Here is a 9884-nt window from a genome sequence, read left to right on the forward strand (position 1 = left end):
CTAGCCCTCCTCTTATCTGATCCCGCATTCACTAACACCAAACCTCGAGTTGGAGCTTCTTTTTGTCCTTCCCTATCTGGCACCCTTTCTCCCCCTGACATGCGCATGGGAGACGTCATTATATTTCCTGCTTTCAGCCACGCGCCATATTGCCCATCTCTCATTGTGACTCCATTTTTCTCTTCAAAAGAACATGATTTATCACTATGTCCAATCACCCCACATCTGTAGCAAAAATCCGGACATCTCTCGTACTTAAATTCTGCCCATACCTCCACCCCATTGTGCTTGACCGGCAGGCCTCTTAACAGGGGTTGAGATATGTCTACCTCTGCCAAAATTTTCATATGTTTTCCTTCTTTTCCACCCCCTGAAGGGATAAGCACCTCCTTCACTGCTTGGAAAACTTCCCCAATTTTAAAACCTGATGCTCTGCATAACCAATGAATTGGAAGGTGCCACACCTGTACCCACATCTGTGAGGTATTAAAACTGTCTGGGTCCTTTTCAATTCCCTCACTCCATGGCTTTATTACTAGAAGCTGGTTGTCCAAAACCCAGGGTCTACCGTTCATCGCTTTCTCCTTATCTTTTTCCTCTTCAAAGCTGAACTGGAACACATTTGGACCCAGCTCCGTCACTCGCATGTTCCTAGGATATCCCCATACGTGGTTGGTAAAGTTCTTTACTCCAGTGAAATTTGCAATTTTTTCACCTATAATTCTCCCCACCAAACTGAGTTTACACTCCTCCGTCCCTACCTCAACATCATCCCAGCTTAGATCTACTGCCTCTACTTCCTTTTCCCCCAAATCAAATTTTTGGAAAGCTCTGTACAGTGGGTCCGCCATAAGTTGCACTGCAAAGGTCCTTGTACAGTCACTATGGCTGAATGCAAAGTTCAGATTTTAAACTGCGGAGACAAGGTATGCTGACCACCTTATCTTCAGCACCTATGACGGGATTTTTTTTATCAATGCAAGTTTAATTCCGATTTTACACCCGTTGGACTGCAAGTATACAGGTCGTAATTATAGTACAAGATGTGTATCGGGTCGATCCCACGAGGAGCAATTAAAACAATTATTAGATACTAATTTACTCTATTATTTAGACTTACAATTAATTTGAGCAGAAATTTCAGAATGTAATTCAACTACAAAAATTCTTAACTAGATAAATGCAATTTCACAAAAGGAATAGAATTCACTAAATATTAAGATCTAGGGATGTAGATTCCACTTATGATTCAAAAGATCTAAAATGAATTAATTCAACACTTGTTACTGCTCTTGTTTAACCAAGAATTCATTTCCAGAAATACCAAAATCACATTCTCATGATGATAATGGGTTAAAACAGATTAGTTTTTCCTAATCTCTTGGTAAATACTAAATATGTTCTTATTTACACATGAAATGCAGATTTCATCCACTTGAATGTATTTCTATTCTCATGAATATACAACTCAAGTTCTACTTGTGTCATTCCATTATTTTTACCATTTCTCAATGAGTAAAAACAACTATAAACCTGCCATTGGTGATCAAGCAACAACAAGTAATCCAACATACACAAGTAGATAAGTTAATACAAGACATAACAAGCATAAATCACAATCACTTCATATCATTTGGCCATAAGCTTCATCTACTCCCTAGATAAAGGAAATTAGCTACTCATGAATGATGAAACACTCATAACTTCATTAATGCAAATCATCATAAATTTACAAATACAAAAAGAGTAAAGAAAGTCTTAGCCAAGATATGGTGAAGCCTTCCAAAAATCTCCTTGTCTTGAACTTAGATGATTACAAGATGAAACCTCAATTGTCCCTTGCAAGTACCTAGCTAGAGAGACTATGTTTTTCTGTGAGAAGCTAAGCTACGAATGGTTCCCGATCTCTCCCCATATCTCTGCATAAAAATACACTCCAATGCTCCATTTTTCCAAGTCAAATTCTATCCTTTGATTCCCAAATCTCCACTTTGTTAGCATAGTCAAAAACCAATATTTTTGACTTGAAAATAAGCCACTTTTCTTGCCCTTTTGTCTTCTGAAGCATGTGCACCGAATTCCCTTGCATCTTATAGCTGGAAAGTGGTATGAACACAAGAGAATTGGCTGAGTCAAATTGCAGAATTTCGGCTATAAAACGCGCCTACACAAAACGCGGTTACAAGTCACGTTTTGTGTACTCGCGTATTCACTTTGGCCTTACTTCATCTGCGATTTTCTCTATCATAAAGGCCGAACTAGCTTTTGTGCAAAACACAAAAGTTGTAGCCCTTTGAGTTAGCTTTCCAATGCTTCAAGAATCATCCAAATCGGAGCTTTGTAGCCTGAGATATGATCGAAATACTGTCACCTGTTCAAACCTCTGTTTTAACTTCCGACCACAGGGTGCAGCTTCTGTATTCCAACGTTTTGCCCATGAAGATGGCAGAAATGGATTTCGATGTCTTCATACGAATTGTAGGTCTCTTTCTTAGCTTTAAAATGGTATAAAAATCACCTCAATCCGATAAGTGTAGCTCCAGATATGGTCAAAATACTGAAAAGTGTCAAAACTGACTTGTATTGCATTTCCTCACTTGAACGTTTTTCACTTCATTCTTCTTGTTGCCACTTAAATTCATCACCAAATCTCTATTTTTCACCTCAATTGACCTCCTTTGGTGATTGATTCATTATTCCTGCATAAAAATGAAGTTTTTACTATTAAAATCAATAGAAATGCAATATTATCCACTTTTACCAAAAATATATAATTTTACCAAAAACCTCTTTATTTTAATTATAAAACTAAATAATCAACTCAAAATTAACTAATAAAATGCACTAAAAAATACGTAAAATAAACTCTTATCAAATACCCCCACACTTGAATCATTGCTTGTCCTCAAGCAATATAAAATTCCAACCATCAATGATCCAAAAATTTAAAATAAACATATGTAGTATTTCAACTCCATTTCCTTGAATCAAGGTAAATAACCCTTATGTGATCTTTCCATTAAGTTCAAGTACTCATAATATCAAGCAAAGAAGAGCCAAGTATACCATAATTTTACCAATTCAACTCAACTTCTTATTTTTATCCAATTTCGCAAGCAAGCAACTCCTATAGTCAATAAAGATGCTAACTAATCTCATGATCAACTTCTTATTTTTCTTAAAGAGGGATTTAATTTACTTTTATATATATATATATATATATATATATATTTTAAGGATTAAATATTACTTAAGTTGTGAAAAATGCCTTTTGACGCGAAGATCAACATTTTTAGATGCAGATCCCCGGTTACTCAACATTTCACATACTCAAGTTGCTTTGCATACTCTTAATTCAAGTACCTTTTTACGCGAATGTCGACATTTGTAGATGCCAACCCCCGGTTACTCGGTACGAGAATCATTGGAGTAGAATAACCATTTTTTTTTTTTTTTTTTAACAATATATAATAAAATTCCCTCTAAGAGTAATCATGAGAAGAGTATGACACTTATTAACCATATTAATTTCTTATCTTATAAAATTAGATAAAAAGAAGAATTTTCATCAAATATACAAAATGTAGGCATAATTTTCTCCACTTTACTAGATATACTTTCCTATAGATGTAAAAATTATAATCACATAAAAATCATTTCCAAATTTCATGAGAAAAGAAGTATCAAAACCGCATATATTTATTTCAAAAGGATAAGTGACAAAATTTTATTTATTTATTATAGTTAATAACATATATATGTATAAGGTTTTGGAAAAATTTTGACAGAGTCTCCCCTTAAAAGTGGACTAAATCTCCCTGCCAGCAACCACAAGAAACACCATTTAAGCACAAGAATTATATCAAACACAACTAAAATCACAAGTACCACACATTTCTTCCCCCACACTTAGAATACACATTGTCCTCAATGTGTAGGGAAAGAAAAGAAAAGAAACAGAAGAAAGGAACAAGTGACTCCCCAAGTGAGATGACTGCGGTCCAGTGAAGCCTTGAATCATGAGTCATCGACCGCTCAACCATCCACAGTCAACGATCTACTAGTTACTGCCACAAGTTCCAATATTCAAAATAAGGAATGTAAGTTAACATTTTTCAAACAAAAGATAAAAATAACAAGCAAACAAGCAAACAAAAGAAAAGCCAGCCAAAGGGGCAGCCTCAATCATCCCCTTCATCGTCATCTTCATCATCATTGACAGGAGGTGGATGTACGCCCAGATGATGTTCAATGTGGTCTAGGCGAGTATCCAGTCGGGCTAAATGATGGTCGATGTCGTCCAAGCGACCGAAAAGCCGCTGCCAGTTGGTCTGTGGCGGAGGAGGAGGTGGTGCTGCAGTAGATGGTCCAGTTCCATCGCGACCATGTCTAGCCTTTTGTCTCCGCTCCTGAACAGGGCGTGGAATGTCTCCCGTGCCAATACCAAGGCGGCGAAGAGTAGTGATAGTCATCTCAGCACGTGGTGGAACATACTCCCGCCTCATTCCTTCCAACTGAACCTCAAAACGGGGAAAGATTAAAGTCAGTAGACGAGGAAATGATAGTTTGAAGGAAGTCGTCTTACGCCTCGCCGTAGACCGAATGTGGCTAATGATGATATTAGGCAGCGAAATACGAGCATATGGAGATGTCCGGTTATGGAACATGTAATCCAAGAAGTAGATATCGCTCTTGCGAACCTCCGTGTGCCCCGTCTTCTTTGGGATGACATTGTGAGCCATCATGTAAATGATAAGCCGATGACGAGGTTCGAATACATTTGCCAATATAGTCTCCTTTCTGGTAGAGCGAAAAGGTTGGTACTCGAGACCAAACCTAGCCATGGCCAATGATGGATCCCACCTCCTATTCGGGGGAACAAACTCCTTCTTCAAGTCTACTGGACGTCCGTCATCCATACACCCCAAAATAGCAGCCAAATCTTGTCGTGACAAGGTGATTCGTCTTCCACGCACCCAGGACTCAATTATTTCTCCACTATGGCGCGCCTTACTTTCAATGTTGGCGTAAAACTCGCGCACCAGGTCTGGGTAGTAATGGTTTGGAAGGGTGAGAATCGGAGCCCATCCTAGCTGAGCAAAAGCTTCTGAGATGTTGTACATCATCTCAACTGGTGGACTGACGTGCATCTCAAATAAAAACTCCAAATTAGCACGCGCCTCATGCCACTCCTGATTCCTGCGAGTGTTGAACCGAGCACTGTCAAATACAGATCTTCCCGCTCCACGGGAGGTGCCCTCACCAGGTCGACGGTTAATTGGTGGAGGAGAAGGTGAATTCTCCTCTTCAGTCACCTCCATCTCTTCATTAACCTCCCTCTCCTCACTACTAGAGGATGAAAGTACCGCTCTTCTTCCTCTTGGCATAGTACCTAAAAAATATTTCAATTATTCACATGTACTACAACTCATTTTTTTGGCAACAAAAGTTCAGCATTAATCCAAATAACCTCAAATACAATTGCTTAAGTTCTAATCATTCAATGATCGTACAAGACATATTTTCTGCCTAAAGTTGCCCAAAATCACCAAATTACACAAGATATGTATCAATTATAATTCAATTAGTGAAAATAGGAGCAATTATGATTATAACTATTTAGAATTAACAATAATAATATGCTTTTAGCTATAATCATGTTTAGGCAAAAATTAAACTAAATAACTCACCAAATCAACCAAATTACTCACTATACACAATGCACATGCTTAAACATCATCAACTAACCATTTTTAACCATAATTTAACATCACCAATGGCTCGAAAACATCCTAGTTCTTTTTTCCAATTTCATCTAAATATAGCAATTGTGAATTTTAAAGTACTTGAAAACCAATAAATTGCTACATTTAAACATTTAAACATGCTTAAACAATCATAATAATCATGAATAAAATCAAAAATAGCCATGAACCTCATCAAATTTTCGAAATTAAAAGATGTCAGATAGCTGAGGATAAAAAATATGAACTTCTAAAATCAAAAGATTTGATGAAGAAACTTACCTCAATCACGTAGAAGGATGTTTGGTGATGCTAAAAATGCAAAAAGCCCTATGAAACAACCTCCAATTGACCTCCAATTGAAGAAATTAGAGTTTAAGAACCCTAACCTTCAATCCCTCAAAAACCTGATTTTAGGTGTTTTTCTTGGATTTTAATCGGTTAAAAAGGTTGTATGAAGCTCAAAAGGCGTTGGGGTGATGATTTCTAGCAAGATTATGGAGTATAAATGAAAATTTGTGAGTTGGGTAGAAGGAAGAGGGAAAAACGCGGCTGGAAAAATTGGAGAAGTGAAGAAGAAAGGCTGAAATCGCGTTTCTGAAGGCTATATTCAGACACGGAAAACGCGACTAAAAACGCGCCTTCAACTCGCGTTTTTGAAGTCGCGTTTCCTGCACAAATCTTGCAGGAATGAAAACGCGACTGTGATGGAAAACGCGACTTTGAGTCGCGTTTCTGAAGTCGCGTTTTTGAGTCTTGATCCAGGCTTGAAAACGCGACTTCCATTAAAACGCGACTTTAGGTCGCGTTTTGAAGGCGCGTTTTCTGTTCTGCAGGTGCAGAATCGAAAACGCGATTCTGAGAAACGCGACTTTGAGTCGCGTTTTCTTGGAAAACGCGTTTTCTGCTTCGATTTTTAGCAGAATTTCAACTTTTGAAAAATTACAAAAGGTACCCCAATGACTCAAAATGCATCATAGATCATTTGTTTGCCAATTTTAATGGCTGGAACAAATGTAAAACATTAAAAACATGCATTTTACCCCTTTATAATGAATCAAAAACACCTTTAACGCAAATCGAGGGGTTGAGTTGTTTGATCAAAGTTCGCCTTTTTTGTACTCAATTGGTCATCCTTGCTTTCAATTGCCAACCCTACATTACAAAAACAACAATTTAGCTAAAACATTGATTCAAACCACAAAATCACACCAAGTTAACAAATATAACCTAAATATTGGGTTGCCTCCCAATTAGCGCTTTTGTTTATAGTCGTTGGCTCGACTGAAAAAGTTGAATCACTTTAGAGCATTAGAGAGAGATTTTCTCCCCATGGGTCGAAACTCCCGAGCCAATCCACCATGTGGTGAACCATGCATTGATCTTCATAGTCCAATTTCCTCAAATGCCAAGGAGGAATATTAGACTTGTCATAGAGAGGCTCAACTTCACCTTGGAGTGGATTTTGCTTGTCTTTTCTGAATTGGCTCAACTTTTCACCATTTTCTTCATGGAATGGAGAATTTATTAAGCCAACTTCCATCCTTATCTTCTCCTCCTTTGTTCCTACACCATGAAAGTTAGTACCAAGGACATTTATAAATTTAACTTTTTCGGTCCTTTCTTGGTTAACCTTTTCATCATATGGCATATTAGACACAAGAGCAGTAGGCTCTATACTCCCTTCTTTATTATCCAAATTGAATTCCAATTCCTCACCATTAACCCGTAATATAAGCTTACCTTTTTCTACATCAATCATAGTTCGTGCAGTGGCTAAAAACGGTCGTCCTAGAATAATTGGCATTCTCACATCTTCTTCAATATCTAAGACAACAAAATCCACAGGTATTATAGATTGTCTTACCTTTATGAGCACATTTTCCAAAATACCCATGGGACGTGTGATTGACCGATCCGCCAATTGCAATGTAATATTGGTAGCTTTTAGCTCTTGAAGTCCCAATCTCCGGGCAACCGATAACGGCATAAGTGACACACTTGCACCTAAATCACATAAAGCATTAGAAAAATGCAATTGACCAATAGTGCAAGGAATAGAAAAGCTTCCCGGATCTTTCAATTTAGGAGGGAGTTTATTCTTAATCAATGCACTACACTCTTCCGTTAATGCTATCATCTCATTATCTACAATTTTCCTCTTCTTTGACATGATGTCTTTCAAGAAACGTGCATAAGAGGGAATCTGTGTTATAGCATCAATGAAAGGAATGTTAATGTGCAATTGTTTAAACATTTTGAAGAACTTTTCAAACTCCCGATCCTGTCCATCTTTCTTCAACCTGTGAGGAAAAGGTATCACATTAGAATTTAATTTGGGATGAAGTGCATCAATATCAATGATAACATGATCATTTTGACTTTCTTGCTCCCCTTCAATTTCTTGCTTCTTGTCTTTTTCACCACCTGAATTTTCAAAATCGAATCCCTCAACCGTTTTACCGCTTCTAAGAATGATTGCATTGACATGCTCTCTCGGATTCACTTCGGTTTTACTTGGTAATTCACCAGGGTTTCTATTGTTGATCACATTGGCAATTTGACCAATTTGAACCTCCACATTCCTGTACATTGTAGTGAGTTGATCCAGTCTCCCTTCTACTCGTTCAAATCTGTCCGAAGTCACCTTAGCAAGTTTTTCCACCGCGATCTCCCAACTTGGTTTAGTTTCAGCCTGTGGTTGCCTTGGTTGAAATCCCGGCGGATTGGTTGGCCTTTGTTGATTGCCTTGATCTTTCCATCCAAAGTTTGGATGATTTCTCCACCCCGGATTGTAAGTATTCGAGTAGGGATTATTTGGAGCATTTCGGTTGTAATTATTGACAAATTGTACCTGCTCAGAATCAACACACTCATTAATATCATGTTCACCTCCACAGAAAGAACAACAAGCTACGTGAGCATTAGATGAACTTGGGCTAACTCCACCTTGTCTACTCAATAACTTCATCACGTTATTCATTTGGGCACTCAACATATTGAGAGTGTCCATTTCGATCATACCTGCGTGACGTCTCGTATTACCTCTTTCATTGGCCCATTGGTAGTTATTTGCGGCCATTTCTTCTATCAAATTCTGAGCTTCTTGGGGTGATTTACCCATTAAAGCTCCACCTGCGGCTGCATCAATAATAGTTTTAGTGGAGAAAGATAAACCATTATAAAAGGTTTGTATGATTAACCATTCCGGCAGTCCATGATGTGGACATTTCCGAAGCAAATCTCTAAACCTTTCCCATGCCTCATATAATGATTCTCCCTCCAATTGACTAAAACTAGTGATATCCATTCTAAGCTTAGCAGTCTTTCCTGGTGGAAAATACTTATTCAAAAATGCCCTTGATAAATCATCCCATGTGGTAAAAGTGTTAGGAGCATGAGAGTGTAACCACATTTTTGCCTTATCTCTTAATGAAAATGGGAACAACCGTAACCTTATAGCATCATCACTAACTCCATTCATTTTAATTGTATCACATATTTCTAAGAATGTAGCTAAGTGTGAGTTAGGATCTTCTACAACATTACCTCCAAATTGAGATTGTTGAACCATTTGGATAAGTGATGGCTTAATCTCAAAGTTGTTAGCATTTACCGTAGGCCTTACTATGCTTGTTTGAGATCCTTGTGTTCCCGGTAGAGCAAAATCTCGTAGAACTCGCCTATTTGCTTCATTTTCAGCCATTTCTTCCTCAAATGGTAGATCTATTGAGATTTCCTCTATAGGTTGCCAAATCTCTTGTTCCTCTTGCTGTGGTGGATGCCTCCTTTGTCTACGTAGTGTCCTCTCAATTTCTGGATCGAAAGGTGTAACTTCCCGAGACGCCCGGTGCATACACTACAAACAGAAATAAGAGATATTATGCAATTTCAATTGTCAAAAACTGATTACAATATAAGATTAAATATAATCTAAAAAAAATAAAACTGTCTAAATTAATAAAGATGATTAGGCTCTAATATTGCCGCTCCCCGGCAACGGCGCCAAAAACTTGACGGGATTTTTTTTATCAATGCAAGTTTAATTCCGATTTTACACCCGTTGGACTGCAAGTATACAGGTCGTAATTATAGTACAAGATGTGTATCGGGTCGATCCCACGAGGAGCAATTAAAACA

General features: G+C 37.8%; 1 non-coding gene across 1 annotated transcript; it reads left to right on the forward strand.

Moving 5' to 3' along the window:
• Window positions 1–8956: 8956 nt before the first annotated feature.
• LOC113778924 lies at window positions 8957–9063 on the forward strand. Its single transcript, XR_003469389.1, has one exon. It is a non-coding gene; the product is annotated as a small nucleolar RNA R71 (small nucleolar RNA).
• The last annotated feature ends 821 nt before the right edge of the window (window positions 9064–9884 follow it).

This window comes from Coffea eugenioides, chromosome 7 (genome assembly GCF_003713205.1).
Source record: "Coffea eugenioides isolate CCC68of chromosome 7, Ceug_1.0, whole genome shotgun sequence".
Lineage (NCBI taxonomy): Eukaryota > Viridiplantae > Streptophyta > Magnoliopsida > Gentianales > Rubiaceae > Coffea > Coffea eugenioides.